This window comes from Aegilops tauschii, chromosome 1 (genome assembly GCF_002575655.3).
Source record: "Aegilops tauschii subsp. strangulata cultivar AL8/78 chromosome 1, Aet v6.0, whole genome shotgun sequence".
Classification (NCBI taxonomy): domain Eukaryota; kingdom Viridiplantae; phylum Streptophyta; class Magnoliopsida; order Poales; family Poaceae; genus Aegilops; species Aegilops tauschii.
The window spans coordinates 387,405,683-387,428,779 of NC_053035.3; the positions used below are offsets into that span (position 1 = coordinate 387,405,683).

General features: G+C 44.4%; 1 long non-coding RNA gene across 1 annotated transcript; it reads left to right on the forward strand.

Moving 5' to 3' along the window:
• The first annotated feature begins 6,858 nt into the window (after positions 1-6,858).
• LOC120963118 (uncharacterized) lies at positions 6,859-11,377 on the forward strand. Its single transcript, XR_005755091.3, has 3 exons — positions 6,859-7,328; positions 8,357-8,480; positions 9,004-11,377. It is a non-coding gene; the product is annotated as an uncharacterized lncRNA (long non-coding RNA).
• The last annotated feature ends 11,720 nt before the right edge of the window (positions 11,378-23,097 follow it).

The following is a 23,097-nucleotide window of genomic DNA, read 5'->3' on the forward strand; positions in this document are numbered from 1 at the left end:
GTTTGATCTTGGATAAGCCGGAGCACCAGATCACCTTCCTGGAAGACCCGGGACTTAACCCGGCAGCTGTGATAACGGCACAAGTCTTGTTGGTAAATCGCTGAGCGAGCTGCTGCCACATCACGCTGTTCGTCCAACAAGTCAAGAGCATCTTGGCGCGCCCGCTCGTTATCCGCCTCAACATAAGCCGCCACTCGAGGTGAGTCATGACGGATGTCGCTAGGGAGGACTGCTTCCGCTCCATAAACCATGAAGAAAGGCGTGTAACCCGTAGATCTGTTAGGAGTAGTATTGATGCTCCATAACACGGAGGGTAACTCTTCCACCCAACAACCCGGCGTCCGTTGCAGGGGGACCAAAAGCCGGGGCTTGATACCCTTCAAGATCTCCTGATTAGCTCTCTCAGTTTGACCATTGGATTGAGTGTGAGCCACTGATGAAACATCAAGTCGAATATGCTCTCGTTGACAAAACTCCTCCATGGCGCCCTTAGACAGATTGGTACCATTGTCAGTTATAATGCTGTGTGGAAAACCAAAGCGAAATATCACCCTTTTCATGAACTGAACTGCTGTGGCCGCGTCACACTTGCTAACTGGCTCTGCCTCAACCCACTTTGTGAACTTGTCAACTGCCACCAAGAGGTGGGTCTTCTTATCCTTGGATCTTTTAAAAGGCCCAACCATATCAAGCCCCCAGACCGAAAATGGCCAAGTAATTGGGTTCATCCTCAGCTCCTGAGCCGGCACATGAGCCCATCGCGAGAACCTCTGACAGCCGTCACATTTACTGACCAAGTCCTCCGCATCAGCATGAGCCGTCAGCCAATAAAAACCATGACGAAAAGCCTTGGCCACAAGGGATTTTGAGCCGGCATGATGGCCACAATCCCCCTCGTGAATCTCACGCAAAATATCTTGGCCTTCCTCAGGGGAAACACAACGCTAGAAAGTTTCAGTGACACTGCGACGATGCAGCTCACCATTGGTAATTATCATTGACTTAGACCGCCGGGTTATTTGTCTGGCCAAAGTTTCATCCTCAGGCAACTCTCCCCGGGTCATGTAAGCCAAGTACGGTACTGTCCAGTCTGGGGTGATGTGGAGAGCCGCCACCAACTGTGCCTCCGGGTCAGGGACAGCCAAGTCTTCCTCTGTAGGCAACTTAACAGAAGGGTTATGCAAGATGTCCAAGAAAGTATTAGGTGGCACCGGCTTTCGCTGAGAGCCCAGCCGGCTTAATGCATCAGCCGCCTCGTTCTTCCTGCGATCGATGTGCTCTACTTGGTAACCCTGAAAGTGTCCAGCAATGGCATCAACTTCACGGCGATAAGCCGCCATGAGAGGGTCCTTGGAATCCCACTTGCCTGATACTTGTTGAGCCACTAAATCTGAGTCGCCAAAGCACCTTACCCGGCTCAAGCTCATCTCCTTAGCCATCCGAAGACCATGGAGCAAGGCCTCGTACTCAGCCGCATTGTTAGTACAGGGAAACATCAACCGTAGCACATAACGAAACTTGTCACCTTTAGGGGAAGTCAATACAACTCCAGGCCCCGAGCCCTCCAATTGCCTAGACCCATCGAAGTGAATAGTCCAATATGTATTATCCGGCTTCTCTTCAGGCACCTGCAGCTCTGTCCAATCGTTGATGAAATCCACCAATGCTTGAGATTTGACAGCAGTGCGTGGTACGTATTTCAGACCATGAGGCCCAAGCTCTATAGCCCACTTAGCCACTCTTCCTGTGGCTTCTTTGTTTTGGATGATATCTCCAAGGGGAGCAGAACTAACCACAGTGATGGGGTGACCCTGGACATAATGCTTAAGCTTCCGGCTTGCCATGAACACACCATAAACAGGCTTCTGCCAATGTGGATACCGCTGTTTGGACTCGATGAGCACTTCACTGACGTAGTAAACCGGCCGCTGAACCGGATACTCCTTACCCTCTTCCTTGCGCTCCACCACCATAGCCACACTGACGGCTCGTGTGTTAGCAGCTACATACAGTAATAAGGGCTCCTTGTCAACCGGAGCAGCAAGAACTGGGGGCTCAGCCAGCTGTCTCTTCAAATCCTCAAAAGCAGCATTAGCAGCATCATTCCAGATAAAGTCATCAGTTTTCTTCATCAACTGGTACAGTGGCATGGCCTTTTCACCCAAACGGCTTATAAACCGGCTCAAAGCAGCGATGCGGCCTGCCAGACGCTGGACGTCGTTTATACACGCCGGCTTAGCCAGAGAGGTGATTGCCTTGATTTTTTCCGGGTTAGCTTCAATGCCTCTGTTAGACACCAGGAAACCCAAGAGCTTGCCTGCGGGAACACCAAAAACACACTTGGCCGGGTTAAGCATCATCTTGTAAACCCGGAGATTATCAAAGGTTTCTCTAAGGTCATCTACCAGGGTCTCCTTCTCCCTGGACTTAACCACGATATCATCCACATAGGCATGAACATTGCGCCCAATCTGGTTATGAAGACAATTATGCACACAACGCTGATAAGTCGCCTGTGCACTCTTGAGTCCAAAAGGCATAGACACATAACAGAAGGCTCCAAAGGGAGTGATGAACGCCGTCTTCTCCTGGTCCTTAACTGCCATTTTAATCTGATGGTATCCAGAATAAGCATCCAAAAAACTTAAGCGCTCATAACCCGCCGTAGCATCAATGATTTGATCAATACGGGGGAGAGCAAAAGGATCAGCCGGACAAGCCTTGTTTAAGTCCGTGTAGTCCACACACATCTGCCAGGTGCCATTCTTCTTGAGCACGAGTACCGGGTTAGCTAACCATTCTGGATGAAAGACTTCGACAATAAACCCGGCCGCCAAGAGCCGGGCCACCTCCTCACCAATGGCCTTCCGCCTCTCCTCATTAAACCGCCGAAGGAATTGCCTGACCGGCTTAAATTTTGGATCAATATTGAGAGTGTGCTCAGCGAGTTCCCTAGGTACACCTGGCATGTCAGAAGGTTTCCATGCAAAAATGTCCCTGTTCTCACGGATGAACTCGATGAGCGCGCTTTCCTATTTCGGATCCAGATTGGCATTGATACTAAACTGCTGAGGTGAGTCACCTGGAACGAAGTCAACAAGTTTAGTCTCATCAGCTGACTTGAATTTCATCGCCGGCTCATGCTCCGTAGTCGGCTTTTTCAAAGATGTCATATCTGTCGGGTCAACATTGTCCTTGTAAAACTTCAACTCCTCTGTTGCACAAACAGATTTTGCATAAGCCGCGTCACCTTCCTCACACTCCAAGGCTATCTTTCGGCTGCCATGAACCGTAATGGTCCCACTGTGACCCAGCATCTTGAGCTGTAAATATACGTAACACGGCCGTGCCATGAATTTGGCGTAAGCCGGCCGCCCAAATATAGCATGATACGGACTTCTTATCTTGACCACCTCAAAGGTCAATTTTTCCGCCCTGTAGTTGTACTCATCTCCAAAGGCCACTTCCAGCTCGATCTTACCAACTGGATATGCCGACTTACCAGGCACCACACCGTGGAAAACAGTATTGGACTGGCTGAGGTTCTTATCAATCAACCCCATACGACGGAAGGTCTCATAATAGAGGATGTTGATGCTGCTGCCTCCATCCATGAGCACCTTAGTGAACTTATATCCTCCCACCTGAGGAGCCACCACCAGGGCCAGGTGACCCGGATTATCAACCCGGGGAGGGTGATCTTCCCGACTCCACACAATAGGCTGCTCAGACCATCTTAAATAGCGTGGAACCGCCGGCTCAACAGCATTCACAGCCCTCTTATGAAGCTTCTGATCTCGCTTACACAGACTGGTGGTAAACACATTATACTGTCCACCATTGAGCTATTTTGGATTGGTCTGGTATCCCCCCTGCTGCTGTTGATGACCCTGGCCGGACTGCTGATTAAAGCCCCCTTGAACATTCTGAGGATTGGAATTTGAGCCGCCGCCCGGGCCATGAAAGCCGCCGGCGCCTGAGCCGCCGCCCGAGCCATTGTTGCCATTAAAGGCATTGGAATTCTTAAAGGCCTTCATGATTGCGCAATCTTTCCATAGATGAGTAGCTGGCTTCTCTCTAGAGCCGTGCCTTGGACAAGGTTCATTCAACAACTGCTCAAGCGTCGGGCCTGACCCGCCGGCTCGGGGAGGTGGCCTCCCCTTACGGCGTTGGTTGTTGCCCTGTGAGCTGGCGTTGGCCACAAACTCTATGCTGCCATTAGCCTTACGCTTGCTACCTCCTTGGTTCGCCGGGTTATGCTGAGGACCCTTGCCATTGTCGTTCTTCTTTCCCTTCCCTGTCCTTTCATCATCTGACGCGGGGTCCTTGGTACTATCAGAGTCGGCGTACTTGACGAGAGCCGCCATCAGCGTACCCATATCATTGCAATCACGCTTGAGCCGCCCGAGTTTCATCTTCAGGGGCAGGAAATGACAATTCTGCTCCAACATTAAGACTGCAGAGCCGGCATCCATCTTATCAGATGAATGTATTATCTCTTTGACCCGGCGAACCCAATGGGTTGTAGACTCACCCTCCTGCTGTTTACAGTTAGTCAAGTCCACAATTGACATAGACTGCCTACAGGTATCTTTGAAGTTTTGGATGAACCGGGCTTTTAGCTCAGCCCAAGACCCGATAGAATTCGGTGGCAGCCCTTTCAACCAAGTGCGGCCAGTCCCATCTAACATCATGGTGAAGTACTTGGCCATTGCCGCTTCGCTGACCTCCAGCAACTCCATGGCCATCTCGTAACTCTCGATCCAGGCTCCGGGTTGTAAGTCAGCTGTGTAATTAGGCAACTTCCTAGGCCCTTTGAAATCCTTGGACAGACGTTCATTGCGGAGAGCCGGCACCAGACAAGGGACACCTCCAGTCCTCGTAGGTATACCCACGTCGACGGAAGCCGTCGGATAAGCCGGGGGTGACTGGTAAGCCGTCAACTGAGGCACCTGGTCCGCCTCTTGCCGTGCTCTGTCTTGGTCTACCGCGTGAAAGGCTCCGTTATGAGCCGGGCCATGGCCAGGAGGCAAGTCATGGCGTCGGACATTACTTGAGCTGGTTGCTGAGACCATGTGTCTGCTATAACTCGGGCTCCGGCCTGGACGAGGGGTTGAATGGATCCTGTCCCGGCTATAAGAATATGCCTCTTGTTGCGCCAGAGCCGTCTGAAGGAGTTCCCTGACCCGGCGGGTTTCAACCGCCGTCGGAGAGTCACCATCAATTGGGAGAGCCGCCAGCCGCGCCGTCACGGCGACCATGTTTTCCAACGGGTTGGCATAATGACCCGGTGGTATTGGCACGTACTGAGGCGGGGCAGGGTTCACCCGGGGAGGTCCCATCACTTGGGGCTGAATTGGCGTTCCAGCCCCGGGCACTATGACCTCTGGCGGGTTACTAGGCCCTGCCCCAGGCGTGTTGAAGAGGTTTCGAGGATCGTAAACCGGAGGGAGTCGAGATTGGGCCTTTTGATGCCTCCTTCTCATGACCTCATTGGACGCGTTTTGATCCATCATGAGCCGGAAAGATTGTGCCTGGATCAGCTGAGTCTGGGCGTCGAGAGCCGCCCTCTCTGCAGCCATCCTGATCCCCTCCGCCGCCAGATCCTCCTTGGCTTTTGCTAGATCAAACTTTAACTGTGCCACCTCCGTGTCATGCTGAACTTGATCCGCCGGGGCAACCGTAGCGGTCAACAAGACCGTCATCTTGTCTGTGAGATCCATCAGCACCTGAGCCGGCGAGGGCACAGGGCTTCCTGACCCGGCGGCGGGGCTTTGAACAGGTTGTGCGCCGGCCATGAAGATCCCAACCCGGCTCGGCGGCTCAAAGGGGTCTGGAACGCTGTCTCCATCGGAACAACCCCTGAGCCTGCCATCTTGAAGTTGATACAACGAGTTTGACTCATCCGTAAACGACTCGCCGTCAGAGCCGGCGGCCGTCTCATCACCAGATCCAGATCCTTTAGAGAGTCCTCCATGGACACATCCCACGAAAGCATGCTTCAAGGCAGGTAGAGCCCGGGCGGGTCGTGCACGCTAAGCCGTCTCGATGAGATCGGCGCAGAGATCCGGCTCAGGGCCCGGCTCACCAATCTTGCCAATGAAGACATGAATTCCGCCGAAGGGGACCCGGTACCCGTACTCGACTGAGCCGGCGTCGGGGCCCCAGTTTGCATCATCAATGTAGAGCTTGCCGTGACGACTCTTGGTCATCTGGCCCACAGCGTATCCCTTGAGCCCTTCGAAGCTGCCCTTCAAGAACTCAAATCCACCGTGCGCTGGCCCCACGGTGGGCGCCAACTGTCGTGGAATTGTCACGGCAGATGTCCTCGTGCAAGGACTTAGTCATGGAGCCATCGCAGCTAGGAAGCTTAAAGGGGTTAAACGGGACAAGGAACACGAGGGTTATACTGGTTCGGCCCCTTATGGTGAAGGTAAAAACCTACGTCCAGTTGAGGTGGTATTGATTAGGGTTTCGACGACCAGGAGCTAAACCGTCCTGCCTGGTTATCGATTTTGCCCTTACTTGTCCCTAAACCGCCGCCGGGTCGTCCCTTTATATAGAGAGGTTGACGCCCAGTGGCTCTCAGAGTCCCGGCCGGCTCATAACAGTGTCTGGCTCGGACTCCTAACTATTCTTGCCTTACACTACAAGTTTCACCATAACGGCGGTTATCCCTTAAGCCATCTCCGGGTCTTAAGCCCATTATTGACCCACCGTCTTCAAGTTTGGTACTGGGCTTCACGTGATGACCATCATGACGTAACCCGGCCCCTCCTGGGCGGGTGACTCCAATGATTATATCCTCAACAACTATCGTTCGGTTTTTTTCGTAAGTTTTTTTCGTTCTGTCCACCACCTCTCCTCCGCTGGTTTTACCGTCGCGACACAACCAATCCCTCGCTAGCCCTACCTCGTCTCTCGTCTCCAGTCGCAGCCGCCGCCGCCGCACCCCAATCCAACCCCGCCGCCGGCGATCTCCTCGCCCCCCTGCGCCGCCGCCATCAACCTTCTGTTCCTCTCCCAAGGGAATCCCAAGGGAAGGGAAGGCAAGGGAAGGGAAGGGAAGGGAAGGGAAGGGAGAGGGAGCGCCCAGATCCACGGCGGCATCAGGCACCATCGTCGACCTGGTCCGCGTCCGTCCTCGAGGGAGGTCGGCCATGGAGGTCCGACCCGGCCCGGCAGCAGCCATGGACGGACGGAGACGCCCCAAACCCTACCCTCAAGGACGACGCCTCAACCTTCAACCGGATCTTCCACCACACCACATCGGCCTCCCTGATTTCACGCAGGAGCTCCGCTGCTTCCAGAACGTCACCTGCTACCAGGTACGTCTACGTGCGTGGAGTTGTCTTCTTTTCTTACTCAATTCATAATTGTTCAATTTTAATGTCATTTCTGAAGTCGAAATGCACTGATTTTATTAGGGATTTTAGCACTGCTTAAATTTAGGGGGAAATTAATTTTAGTTTCCGTTTGGTCGATGGACTGGATATGTAGTCTAATTCGCAATCCCCTTTGTGACATATTCAGTTTGTGATATTTTATAATTGATCAATCTGTAATCCCTAATTCTTTTTAATTAAAAATTCAGGAGGCGAAGCTCTCTTTTACGATTTTGTGATGTTCTTATTGATTGTGCCTTCAGTATGCCTCCCTAAACTCTAGCTCGATCATGAGAGAGAGAGAGAGAATTCAGAGAGGAAGAACACGCAGGGACACTGGAGTTTTTGTGTGTTGCGCTCTACATCTGCAGCTTTTCTGTTTTACCCTTTTTATTCATCAAGAGTACACGATCGTGCCTGAGCAACGTGCTCCACTATTGACCACGTCCATCCCCATGATCCGAGCTTCGTGTTGGGCCTACTACGACTAAGCCAAGGCGCACAAAACGCAACCAATTGGCGAGGAAAAACTGCTAATGGAAAAACGACTGGCTACTGACGAAACTGAATGTGTCTAGCGACACTTATCTGAAAAATGACTAAATTCAGAGAACGGCGAGGGAGACAGGGTTTAAGCCAACACAGTATTCTTGGTGGCTTCAGCAAGTAGTAATGCAACAGGCTAATGTGTGATTAGTGAAATTTGTGCAGCAAATAATAGTGTGGCAGGCCACGGTGTGTGATATTTGTAGTGCAATGGATGCTGAAATCTGTGTGTGCTATTTATATGTGCAATGTGCAGGCTGTGTGCAACTTCATGTGCAATTTCAGAATAGAATACTACTGTATCTAGCTCTGAATTACAAGAGATTATCAACACTTATATATTCAAAATGTACAAGTTCTGAATTAGAGTTGATTATGACCACTTTTTGTAAACATCCTTATATGTTTGTATTGTGTCCAAGAAGTTGTCATCTTTCAGAAGACAAAGTACGGGTTGAGTAAGCTGTTTGGTGTTGGAATCGGCGAGGTTGGTCATGTTGGTGGTATTCTCTTATGTGCACGCCTCTGAACACCCATCAAGGGGGAATGGTATGTTTCGATAATCCAATGATCAATTTCTGGTGGTACGTCATATTTTTCGTGGTAATGATGGTGTGTTTCCTTTTAGTTTGTGTCATGGTACTACCTTGTTCCTAACTTTGAAAAAAGAACCGATCAAGAGCATTAGTGAAACAACCTCTATCCAAAGAGAAAGGGTTAATCATGGATCTTCATAACTGATGCAAAGAATCGTCTAACTGTTTAGTAGCTCTGAGAGATAATTAACCCATTTGAGGTTTGGATATGCAATTTATGCCCTATATAGTAAACTAGAGGGCTCTTTCTGATTCTTTGTGTGTGTATAGATACCCAGGTTCTTAGCAATGAGCCGTTCTGGTTAATTCTTATGCATGTGGTTGCTATGCCTCTCTTAGTATTTCTGTGATTTTTCATGCATTTAGTTCTGCTTCCTATGCAAACATGGTGTTCAGTTCACTATCTTTTGTTGTGCACAATGCTTGGATATGCCCTACGGAGAATTCTCAAAATTCTTATTCTTTGAATTGTATAGCTTAGGAGCATTTGTTGTACATAAGCACATACAGAAATAAGATTTTATCTACTTTTGAGGATATGGTGGTAGAAACAACAAGGAGCATGACCAGGATAGGAGAGTACACAGGGCTCTGCCAGTGCACTACATCACAGATGTCATATGTAGGAATGATGGCATCAACTGTCATTTGCACGTTTACAGATTCACAATGGAGGTGAGATTGGTATATGCTTCATCAGCACAAGTCCTATGTAACGAAGTTGGATAATATACGATTCCTTACGAAAGACTAATTTCGAGAATGCATCTTTTGTGAGATTATTAGCTAGCTTGATTTGGATGCTGTTGGAATTGTTTTATTCTTTTAGGTGTCATGATCTCTAGCGGTAGCTAGCCTGGTTTGAAGGTGTTGATCCTTCACATCACATTCGGAACCGTTCGCTCTCTGGTTACGATTTGGCTGCCATGCAGCGGAATCTGGCTGAAAAAGTGAAACCAAACAGGGCCAAAAATTCTTCCAAGGTGCAAAATTTACCAAAATGAACTATAATGCTAATGATTTTTTTCCATTTAATTTCTTGGGAGTTTTCGCACATTAAATTCTTGCCGCAATCCCTCTATAAATTTTTAGGCGTTCTGAATTTTGATGTAGCCATTCGTCTCATAGCTGCAATCGGAAGGACAAATTCAAAGTTCGGTCTTTTTCTGGAAACTGAAACGGTGGCATATAGTATTTTCTTTCAGTATATTATATCCTCTTGTTTTCTAGAGAACTGATCATACCTATCTTGCTCGATTTGTTTATGCTCTGCGTTTTACTGTGGGTGTCTCTTGACAAAAATGGATATGATTGAGAGGCGCTCCAAGGAGCAAGAGAAATCATGTGTAAATACAAGTGCACTTTGATTTTTTTGATGCCATTTATATAACTACAATATTAATGATGGTTGTACATAGAGTTTTAGACCTGTGGCTCTTTTGTTTACATTATGAGATGTTCGTTATCTAGGTAAAACTTGGGAACATGTATGGATGACAATACTATATGGATTTGATCATTTATTGACTAATTATACAGCGTATGAACTTATAGAGTTTAGAGTTGTTTATCATGTTCTAATGCTGGAGTTAAAAGTTTCATGTAGCTAATGCCATCATCTTTATAAAGAGCGGCAACATACTCCGTAAGTTTTCACCCTACTCTAGGAAGCCATTTCATCAGTTTTTGGCTTCTGACACACTCGGAGCAACAAATTTTGTGCTGCTAATTGTTCTGTCCTCTCTGTTCTCTCTCTTTGCACTTACTTGTGATTTTTGCTTATGTCCGCGTACAGATTTCATCCAGGAAATTTAGTCCTAGGGACTTTGATATACAATGATACACCAAAGCAAGCAAAGAAGCCAAAAGAAGTTAAATGTTTTTACCCGCTGCCGGCATCCGGTGAGCAGTTGCAGGTGTCAACCCACTAGTAGAAAACAGGGCTTTCGTTCGGGCCTGGCCAGCCCATTAGTCCCAGTTCGGCATGAACCGGGACCCATGGGGTGCATTAGTCCCGGTTCGTGAGCCCAGGGGGCCGGCCGGGCCACGTGGGCCACTGGTCCCGGTTCGTCTGGACCTTTTGGTCCCGGTTCAAGGCACGAACCGGGACCAATGCGCCTCGCCCCTGGCCCATGACGCCTTGAACCAGGACCAATGTGCCTCGCCCCTGGCCCATGACGATTAGTCCCGGTTTGTGCCACAAACCGGGACTAAAGGGTTGGTCCAGTTTAGTCCCACCTCGCCAACCGAAGGGCGCTCACACCGGTTTATAAGCCCGTCCCTCTCTGCCTTGTTGAGCTCAAAATGAAAATAGATGCCCTTATACAGGGAATTTGAGCTAAATTCATAGTGAGTTTCTCTAAAATTCATAGAAATTTATTATGAATTTAGGTTGAATTTTCTCTATAGGCGCATCTATGCTCATTTTTTATGTTGGGGTTAGCGATCTTTACAGACTTTTTGTGTGTTGAATATGCACCATTCAAAATCAGTCTCTGCTTTGAGTGGTTCATTTTGAACACACAAAAAGTCAGGAATTCAAATAAGTTCAAGAAAATGAAATCCCTTTGTAACAGACGAGTTTCCGTATGAATTCCTGATACTTTGAAACAGATTGTCCATTTTGTTCACGAAGTGCATCCACCTTTTGCCGGGACCCTCTCAACTTTCTTGCACATGCTATGTGGATGAAATGATGATACCATGCCAACTTTCAACCTTTTCAGAGTTCATTTGAAATGCTTTTCAATTTTAGGGTCTTATAGCTCAAAATAATTAGTAAATTCATGAAAAATAACAAATGAAGTCAGAAAGGATTGAAAAATGATGATGTGGCTTTGAATGGTGCATTTTGAACACACAAAAAGTCAGTAGTTCAAAGAAGTTTTAAAAAATGAAATCCCTTTGTAACAGACGAGTTTCCGTATGAAATCCTGATACTTTGAAAGAGATTGTCCGTTTTGTACACGAAGTGCATCCAGTTTTTGCCGTAACCCTCTCAACTTTCTTGCACATGCTATGTGGATGAAATGATGATACCATGCCAACTTTCAACCTTTTCAGAGTTCATTTGAAATGTTTTTCAATTTTATGGTCTTATAGCTCAAAATAATTAGTAAATGCATGAAAAATAACAAATGAAGTCAGAAAGGATTGAAAAATGATCATGTGGAGTCATCGGAGCGTTCGGCAGAGCAACTTCTTCGTTTGATTGATTTCCACCTAGGCCGAAAGGCCATAAGATATGTTTGGCCCACTTAGCATATTTAGATGGGCTATTGGTTGGGCTTTGACCCGATTCCATGGGAGCTCGTCACTAGTAGAAAAAGGGTCAAATGTGAAGCACATTAGTGCCGGTTTGATTTTGAGCCGGCACTAATGTGTCCATTAGTGCCGGTTCCAACGGCTAGGCAGGAGGAGCTCTTTAGTACCGGTTTGTGGCGAATCTTTAGCACAGGTTTGTGCCACGAACCGGTACTAATGAGGCTGTGGCCCCACGAGCACCTTTAGTACCGGTTCGTGGCACGAACCGGTACTAGAGTTTCTTACTAAGCTGTTTTTTAGTCCCACCTCGTGAAGAGAGAGGCACTAGGAGCGGTTTATAAGCCCTGAGTGCAGAGACGATGAAGAAGAGGCGCAATGCTCACCTTCACATTGCTTAGCTTCAAGCCTTGAGGAATAAGGTAGACTGCATGGAGCTATGTGCAGTGCAGTCTACACTATTCCAAAAGGCTTGAATCTAATTAACGAGCATTGCGCCTCTTTTTTATTTTTAATAACTTATTACAATTCCGGACTTCTTGTGTTACGGCAAAAACTGGATGCACTTTGTATACAAACTGGACAATCTCTTTCGAAGTATCAGGGCCTGTTTCGGACGAAAACTCATCTGTTACACCGGCACTTTATTTTTTAAACTTATTACAACTCCAGACTTTTTTTGCGTTCAGTAGGCACCATTCAAAGCGATGTCATCAATTTTCAACACTTTCTGACATCATTTGCTGTTTTCAGTCATTTACCGATTTATTTTCAGAGCTAAATGACCGTGAAATTGAAAATCGCAACAAAATGAACTCTGAAAATGTTGAAACTTGGCATGGTATCATCATTTAACCCACATAGCATGTGCAAGAGAGTAGAGAGGGTTACGACAAAAACTGGACGCACTTCGTGTACAAACTAGACAATCTCTTTCGGAGTATCAGGGCTTCGGACGAGAACTCATCTGTTACACCGGCACTTCATGTTTTTTAACCTTAATTGAACTCCAGACTATTTTTGCGTTCAGTACGCACCATTCAAAGCGACGTCATCAATTTCCAACATATTCTGACATCATTTGCTGTTTTTCAGTCGATTTGTTTAGAAACCTAAATGACCGTGAAATTGAAAATCGCTACAAAATGAACTCTGAAAATGTTGGAACTTGGCATGGTATCATCATTTCACCCGCATAGCATGTGCAAAAGAGTAGAGAGGGTCACGGCGAAAACTGGACGCACCTCGTGTACAAACTAGAGTTCATTTGAAATGCTTTTCAATTTTAGGGTCTTGTAGCTCAAAATAATTAGTAAATGCATGAAAAATAACAAATAAAATAAATAAGTAATTAGAAACAAAATAATATAAACTTTATTAAAATATATAAGTAGAAACAAAATAAAATAAACTTTAATAAAATTTATGAAACTAAAATTAACAAAGTATTTTCTCTTGAAAACATTATAAGAAACCTTTAGCATTATTGAAACTAAAATCATATAAAATTGATGCAACTAAAATTATGGAAGTATTTTCTGTTCAAAATCATTAAAAGCAAAAAGAATTTTCATAAAGAACTTTTTTTGATAGAAACTTTAATAGCAAAAAGAATTATCATAAAGTAAAATAAATAAGTAATTAGAAACAAAATAAAATAAATCAGTATTTTGTTGTAAGTAGAAACAAAATAAAATAAATAAAGCAAAAAAGAAAACAAAATAACTGGGAAAAAAAATAAAAAATGCCACCTACTCGGCCACCACGGCTTGAATACGACTAGAAACCCATGCATGGGCCAGGATTCAGGCCCGCAGAAGGCCCAGCAGGCCCACAGGCATATTAGTGCAAGATTAGGCCCAGAGGCCTACAGTTCGGAGGAGTTCAATGGAGATGGCGGGGCAGGGCTTATAAACAGGTCATGCCGCTCCTCGACTAGCGAGGTGGGACTAAACATCCCACCGCACCGCGGCTTTGGCAGGCGCAGGACATTGGTCCCGGTTGGTGCCACGAACCGGTACCAATGCCCCCTTTGGTCCCGGTTGGTGGCACCAACCAGAATCAATGCCCACCCTTTAGTCCCGATTGGTACCACCAACCGGGACCAAAGGTCTCTTGACCAAAGAGGGGCATTTGTCCCGGTCCGTGACAAGAACCGGGACTAAAGCTTCATGTATATAAGGCAAACTTGTGAAATTTTTTGGTTTGCATCTGGCGGTTCGCCCCCGACGACGCGCGCGGAGAGGACGCCGCCAGGCTGCCGGACGCCGTCGCCGTCGCCGTCGCCCGTGCCCTGCTCCGCGCGCCAACCCGGATCCTCTGCACGCCGACGCCGTCCGCTGCCCCCGCCGTCGCCCTAGCCGGCCGGCCCCGCTGTGAGCCCCCGAATCCTTTTTTTCATTTTTTTGTATATGTATTTTTTCCATGTATATATACTAGTAAGTGTTTAATAAAATTAGTTAGATTAGGTGAATTAGATGTTTTTCCATGTAGTTTAGATTAGTTGAATTAGATGTTTTTTTTGTCAATCTATGTATATATATATGTGCATATTTAGAAAAAAAATTGTGTTGAACTAGTTAAATATAATAGAACTAGTTAAACAAGTTTATTTTTTAGTAAGTGCTTAGTATGTTGAACTAGTTGATTTAATAAAACTACTTTATTTTACTATAGAAGTAGTTTATTTTAGTAAGTACTACTTTATTTTATTTATAGTAAGTGCTTAATTAGTAGTTGAACTAAGTTGATTTAATAAAACTACTTTATTTTACTATATATAGAAGTAGTTTATTTTTAGTAAGAACTACTTTATTTTATTTATTTATAGTAAGTGCTTAGTAGTTGAACTACTTTATTTTAGCAAGAAAATTAATAGAACTAGTTTATTTTTTTAGTTCAAGCAATTAATCCCGCATCGACGTCGACGATGCCTATCCCGCATCCTCGTCGTCGACTCGGCGGAGGAGGCCGGCTTGATCAGAGGGGCCATGTCCAGGACTGGGCTCCGCCGGGCTGGTTTTGGGAGGTGCTACCTTCCGGTGGGCGTAGGTTGGTGAGGAGCCAGCCCGTCGTTGACCCGATCCTTGTTTGGTGGCGGTCGCGTGGGCCAGTGACGGTGCCGAGGCTTTCGGACACCGCGGAGGTGGTACGTCACCGTGTCAGGGAGGAGGACCAGCATGTCCGTCGGTACATGGTTGCGTTGGAGGGCAGGTTCGACAATACCTGGCAGGTTCTTCAGGGATCTCACTGGAGCTATGATCCTGTGATGGTTCCGTCCCTTTGGGTGTCCACCGCCCGCGCCGATACCCGTCGGGCGCTACTGTTCTAGCTGTACTAGCGATGCTATATGCATGTATGATAGTATTCGAGGTGTATTAGTGATAATATTCGACGATGTACGGACGCATGGAGATGATGTAGTTTTGCTTATAATTGAATGCATCCTAATTTGAATACTACTTTATTTTGTGATTTGATTTTGCTTATTGAATGCTCAAAGTGGAGAACTACTCCTACTTTGAATGCTAAAATTGGAGAGCACTATGCAAGGCGTATGCATATGATTAGTTGATAGCTTATAGGGTTTTTGTTTTCGCAGAAATCTAGGAGCCCCCGGCCCCTCCATCATCCCCACCGTCGTCCCCGTCACCGCCCCCTCCGACATCGAGGTGAGACTAGCCAAATCCTCTTTTAGAAAGATAATTAAACGATATTTTGGGTTGACTGTAAGTCTGTCGAGTCTCCACCATATATGAGAGGATGAAGAATCCCGACTGTTGTCGTGGGGGTAGCTTCTCCTTCGTTCCCGTGTGCTAGACAATTTGGTATAATGCACTCGAGAACGAAAGGAGGAGCTACCATACCATCACCGACGGTCGCAAATGTCAGAGAGGAATCAGTGAGGGAGAGTTCCACCATATATATGTGAGAGGACGAAGAATCCCGACTGTTGTCATGGGGGTCGCTTCTCCTTTGTTCCCGTGTGCTAGACATTTTGGTGTAATGCACTCGGGGACAAATGGAGGAGCGACCATCACCAACGGTCGAATGTATACACCACGTGAGCTGAGAGTTTTCAAGAAAAGACTCGACAAATCGATAGTCAACCCGTGATGAATAATAATGATCTAACTTAGGTTTTTTAGTACATATATTTAATTGTAGACGTTTAATATTTGAATTATGAACATAGGAAATGTCGTACTCGGACGACGAAAGTCTCCCGGGGGAGTGCAACTGGTGCCACGACGACCGAGGTCAGTGCGACAGGCCTCACCTGGACGAAGATCGGCGCTTCAGTATTAAGCTGGAGGAGACCTTCGATGTTGAAACGGTACGCAACGACGACAAGTGTTATTTTTTCGTAATTAAGCACGACTTCAACAATTTCGACGTGTACTTTTCATCTTTTACAATTCGGCTAGCTTATCCCATGCCATGCAAGACGCTACGTCATGGAGAGGATGGGTTTTGAAGACCATGAAAGTATGGAAACAAAGAAAATTCACCTAAGGACCCATCATGATATAGATTTTGAAGTAAATCTGTATAATTCTGAGAGCGTAACCCATTTTGGTTGCAAAAATTGGGAAGCATTTTGCAAGATGTATGGTTTTGATGAGGGTATGCTTGTCACCATGGATCTTGGTGATCCTGACATCGAGCAAGACAATATGGACATTTGGGTCCTTGTTGATACGCCTCCAATTCTACCGCTATGTGAGTTTCTCAAACATAGTTATTAGCTAATTTATATTGTTCATTTCAAAATAGTTGACAGCTTATTTTCATTGACAGCTTATTTTGATTGTTCAAACAATGTGCGGAACATGGTAGACAGAACCTACTACACCGATGGCTCTGAGTTAACTTATAAGGAGAAAACTCATCTGGTCGGATTTTGTACTGATCTTGAGAATTACAATATTTATTGTAAAACTCCTCCACATTATGGTCAATACGTGCCACTAGTGCACGTGTTGAACTACGGTAACTACTATGGAGATACCCTGGTAAGATTTCTTACTATTATTACGACATTCGTGCATCTTTTGCATACTTCTAAAACTAGTACATCATTGCTAACTATGAAGTTATTACTATGTTTTTCAACAGATAATCCCAGAGGATTGTGTGCCTCATTTGATGTATCAGAATGGTAGGCTTGATGTTTTGAACATACAACCAGGTCATCCTACGAATCTCAACTGTCCATACCGGATTTCTAAAAGAAGTGGAGACATGCAAATCAAAGAATGGAAAAAATATATGGACAGTCGCAAGGAGGTTCTTGGAAGCAAAAGGAAGCGAAGCGCAAGAATTGGAGACAGGATGATCTCCATTCTCCATAATGGAGAGTCAGGGTCTATATTGTTTTATGCTATTTTACCTTACAGAGGGTATTTCGGTCCTACCCAATACTGATGATCATGTGCTAAGAACAATTAAGTAGGGTTGGTTCGATGACTATGAGGATGAGGATCGTATGACTGGTTACTAATAACGAGTAGAAGTTGTATGATGATGATTAGTAGGACTTGTTATTATATATGATGATGCATGATGCGCACATGAAGAGTTATTATATATCAGCGGGTGAAATGAACATGGATTGGATTGAAGTGAAGGCAACATGCATGTGGTGCATGTCGAAAGTAGTACAATCCAAACTTGATCAAGTTAGGATTAGTATTACTTTCGACATGGACCACATATTGCCTTCACTTCAATCTAAGCCATGTTTAGGCATAGCAGTACGTAGCGTTGGTAAACCAAGCACGAAGATATAAGAGAGGACACTTCTCTCTAATAGCTACCTAATAACAACCTAAATTAACCCCCAAAACCCCTAAATCAGCCCCTTAAAAAAACCTCACCTCCAGCCAGATGCTAAGGCGTGGATGCCTATTGGTCCCGGTTGGTGTCACCAACCGAGACCAAAGGCCCCCCGGCCTGGGCTGGGCGCAGCAGCCACGTGGAGGCCCATCTGTCCCGGTTCGTGTAAGAACCGGGACTAAAGGGTTAGGGGATTAGTAACGACCCTTTAGTCCCGGTTCAAAAACCGGGACAAAGGCCCTCACGAACCGGGACAATAGGTCCTTTTTTCTACTAGTGACCATAGGTAATTCTTGTAAGATACTTTCACATTTCTCTAATTTACTTAAGTAAATCTTCATCAGTTTGGCTTTAGGCAAAAATGCCTGCTTGAGAATTTAGGGAAAATTACATATTACCTTTAGAGCTTTCAGTTCATGAAGTAATTGACCTCGTTTTTGCTTGTTTATTCTGTAGTATTGTTATATGAAGTGAGAGTTGCATGTGCTTATCTGAAGCTTATACTAATAATGTGCCTCCCTATTTGTGGCTGATCTGGAGCTCATACCCATGTTGGGTGAGTATCTCCCTCTCTGTTTGTTGGGCTGTCGGCAACTCCTTTTTGCTGCGTCTTTGTATACTACAACCACTATCCCTAAAATAAGTAAACTATAACCACACTCTTTGATCATATTATTTAGAAGAAAAAAGATTAGAGCTGCATTTATTCATATTAATGTAGACTGGGCCTGATCCAAGAAATAGAAGACTTGTACATTGATTGCATCCACCGATAAAATCCCAAATGTGTGTGGGCAAGACTATCTTCGTGTTTTCATAATATAAAAAATAGTAGGTAAGTGTCAATCTGTTGCTGGTTCAGAATTTGATAAGGTTGAAAACTTTGTATGAAAATCTTTGTAATTCTTTTGAGTTGTGGAAGAGACAACTGGGATGACTTCGATAATATGCACTGGATGGCGGAGGACGAAAAATAAATAAGGTGGGGGGGTCTAAAGCATAAAAAAAATTCCAAACCAAAGTAGTTCATGCACACTAAAATGCACACAAATACTTTTTAAAATCATGCTATTGTCTGGTCATTTTCTCAACATGACACTAAAATTTGAATAATAATTACTTCTCTCCTTTGTCTTCGTCTGAACAGTAATACTTATTCACAGATTTTGTTAGCTTGCTTCAAAAATTATTAATCCTGTTATGGTGTGGTCCTATTACTCAAGATGATTTCACATTAGCTTCAGAGGACATGTATGTTGCGTATCCTTTGCCTACTGAGCACACACAGAAATTTTTCTATCGGTATCGTTAACTGAAACATATTCCATTTTTGATCAATCGGTGGATTTGACTAATATAGATATATTATAAGAGATATTATTCACGTACCATTTTCTTATTTCGAGTAAGCTTGAAACTGATGGTCTCAGTTGGTTTGTGTATTGACTTTCTTTAGAGCCTGAATCTACAGAAACTAAGTAGAGGGTTGCCTTTTGTGCAGGAATTTGTAGCAGGTCTGATCCCTTGCGCGTGCTCCTCCGCTTGCCCTCTCGACCCTCCCCTTGCTCATCGCCATCCATTTTATTCAGAGTGTAGATGGCGGGCAAAACACCTAAGCTCCAAGTGAGCTCCTACTCCATCTTGTAGGTGTCGTAATTTGTATGATGTTTCATTATTAAGTTTTGCAATCTAATGGCTTGCTCTACTGTTTTTATTTTTAATCTCAACATTTTGAATTTTATCGGTCAAAGGTTGAATGATTCATGGGAATTGGAATGTGGGGGGTCTCAAAGAATTTTTATAAATAAAAATCCAAATATCAACATTTTCTAATCTCGCTCGATGGTTGAGGTCTTATATAGAACATCATCAGTATAATGATGTTGAAAGCAACCTGCCAACATCATTTTCTCCGGAACATTGAGAACCGATAGGATTCTATGTGTATTTACACTGACATTCTCTCTTCTTCGACTAACTGAACATTGAATTAATGTCGTACATGCATCCTACTTCATATGAGCAGCGCTCATGTTTCCAAAAAATAAACAGTGTGAGTTTACTATTAAAGTGGATGTCTTGTTTCTCCAGGAATGAGCTTAAAAAACACATGAGCTACTGTGACTAGGTGGCCACTTGATTAGGTGTATGTGTTAGTTTTATGTTCTGTAACATGTTAGCCGTAGGCAGTATTTTTGGACCGAGACTTGCTCCTGTTGTTTGTTTCAGATATTCAGTTTAAGATCTAAATTTCACCAATATGTCTTTTGTTTACCTTTCCTGATGTGTTTTAGATGAACAGAATCACTTGTGTTTATATGGATAGTAGCTACTTTTACTTCAGCACATAAAGAACGAAATCTGTATGAGTATTTTTTAAAGCATTTCTACATAAGCAAAACATATCAAGGGGCAGTATGCTGGAATAAAATCATATATACAAATTTGTTTCTAGAGCAAGGATGAAAAGCACTCCATACACACTCACAAGGATGATGATCCATCTGTTTCTAGGATGGTGGGACTTGAGGTCAAACTGCACAGGTTTACATTCAACTTCGCTTGTTGATATTTCTGACATATACTTGATGGAATATACATAAATATGTGTTCTTTCTTATAGGTATGCACCAGATTCAAGGATCAGCTACTTGATGAAATATACAGGAGACTCTCCTACTCAACATTACCTTAAAAAAAGAATCAAGGATCAGTTCAATGGGAATTGGAATGATAAAAACACTTGTTTGAGCACATCTGATCCTCATAATAGCATATATAAATCACTGTAGTCAAATCACTTTTTTACAATTTCTATAGTAAAATCACTTACTATTGTGTATAAGTGCCATTAAGGATCAACCTAGATCTGCGGGATAGTTTGGAAGTTATACCCAAGGCATTATAATTGCTCTATATTATTATTAATTTCGTATATCATCACCTTAGACTACTCGAACTGTTGGCCATGCTTTGTGATTAAACAATTCTTGACTGATTAAATCCGTTTCAAGTGTAATGCAAGTGTTGAATTGTGATCCATGAACAGCAAGCCCATTTGGGGAATGTATTTGAACAATGACCCAAGCAGTCGCACAAGTGGATCTGCACATATTATTATCAAGGTATCTTCTCATCTTTCAATTTTCTTTGCCACTCTAAAATAATCGGTTTTCTCTTTCATGTGAGCATTTTGATTTTTTTTCTAGAAGCTTGACAAGAAAACTGAAAACAAATAATTAGAGAAGATTAACCGGGCGGGAGGAGAGGGAAGACGGGATAAAGAGAAAAGAAATACATAGTAACGTTATATTGATTAAAGAGTTCTAGCAATGCATCTACTTCTAACTATATACAAAGATCTTGCATGTGATTAACCGGGCGGGAGGAGATGGAAGAAGGGCTTGGCCACTTGGATCGTGAGATGACTATTCGGTTGACCATTTGTGCTATCTATTCAATGTCATGCATCATAGAAACAAAGATTAGTTTGGTTGTTGTGGATTTTGCAGCAAAACAGAGTAGGTCATGGTGGATGAAGAGAACATTAACCGACAGACTTTTCGGTAAAAAAAATTGGCTGCCTTGATTAGTTTATTTCTTATCAATTAAATTTGTATGTGAAGTACACAAAGTTGATAATTGGGACAGAATTATGACTTTTACTATGTATCATTTTCATATATTCCTCAACAAGAGGTCTAGATTCATGTAGATAATAGTTTGAAGACGTCTAGCAATTTACATGTCTTCTGGGCAAGCTAAGCTATTTTCTTGATGATCCAAGCAGGTTGCTGATCAAATATAAAATATGTAATTTTCTGTTTCAGTAATAAACGGGCAATTCAACTTATAGCTGGGGCAGCCTAATTTCCTCCTACACACGCCCGCTAGCAGCAGCAGTTAGGACCAGGCGGTTGCGGAAGGTGATAGGTGTGGTGGTCGGTGGTGCCTCGGCTATTGATGTTCGATTTGAGAGGAAGAAGAGAGATTGGCTGCTAATTTTGGGAGGAAGAAGAGAGATTGAGTGTGTTGTTGCTGCCGTGTGTGGTCTTGGGAGAGGAATAAAAGAGAGTAGTAGAGAGCTTTAGAGAGATAGCAAAGGATTGAGAGGCTACTGCTATTTGTATTGCTGTCGATGCTTAAACAATGCCACTGCTTATTATACTGGGTTATTCATCTTTGAAAAAAACAATCATTTTCTCCCTTCAATAGTTTAGTCATGACTTAATTTTACTTACTAGCCTCTCTTCATAATTATTTTTGGATTAAATTTAGCTTTTTATAAAGTTGTAAAGAATAGGACTATTTCATGCATCCCAGCGGATATGGTTGCTATCCACCTGGAAAGGAATAAGATAGCATCCATGTTGTCGTCCCTTGTTGTTAGTTTGGATTCCTATTTTCTTTGTGTGCCATTCCTTAATGCATGAATCAGTTGCAGTGTGGATGGGATTGACTTGTTATTTTGTTCAGTTTGTAAAAGGGTTGCTCTATGCAAATTCTTAACACAATCATCATAATTGCATTTATAGCAACTACCTATTATCGAAATGATAGACGACTCCAAGATTATGGTTGTACTATGCTAAATTGCTAATTGCTATTACTAGGAATAAATACTCATGTATCTCTGAAAAGACTACTAATGTACTCCCTCTGTAAACAAAATGAATTTTATTTATGAGCCGATTGTAATATTACCTCGGGTGAAGAATAACTTATACTCCACCCTGGGTGATGAATAGTATTACCATGTATATATAGTGTGTGTTGTGTGTGTGTGCTTCAGACATGTCGTTTAATTATCTATTTGGTTTATTCACTAATATCTGATTGAATCAAGCATGTGCGCGCGAGGAGGGAAGAGGAGAGAACCATTGACATTTTTCATGCTCTGGACGAACATTTTTATGCATAGCTTTCTTTTCCATGAGAACACATGAGTGTGGAGCTGTCGTTGTAGAGCCCGGGATGAAGGGTGGGTCCAGTATAGAACCAGGAGGTACTAGCACTAAGATGGGAAGGTGGTTGCCGCCCTTATCCCTTGCTGTTGGCCGGCCACGGCGATGTTGATCACCGGCTCACTTAAAATACAAGTTGATGGATTTTGTGATAAGAGTGAGCGGGACGGAGGTTGGGTTTGGTATGTTTACTTACAAATTTGCATTCTTGGCTTTGGGGGCGCCACAGGCGGCGCAATACCTCCTCCCTCTTGATGGCAGTGGTGAAAACACACGGACACAGAGGAGGGGATCATGGCGGAGAGCGGGGCAGGCATTACGGGGGACTCCTCCTTAACGGTCTATGAGGAAGTATGGTGTGAAGGAGAGAGGGTGTCATGGTGAAAGTGAGGCGGACGTCACCCACTACGGCGGGAAACAGAGCGGAAAGGGGAGGGTCCGATGAGAAAAGGAGAGGGTGTGTCGTGGTGGTGGGGTTTTGCCTTGGTTTCACATGTTGGAGATAAC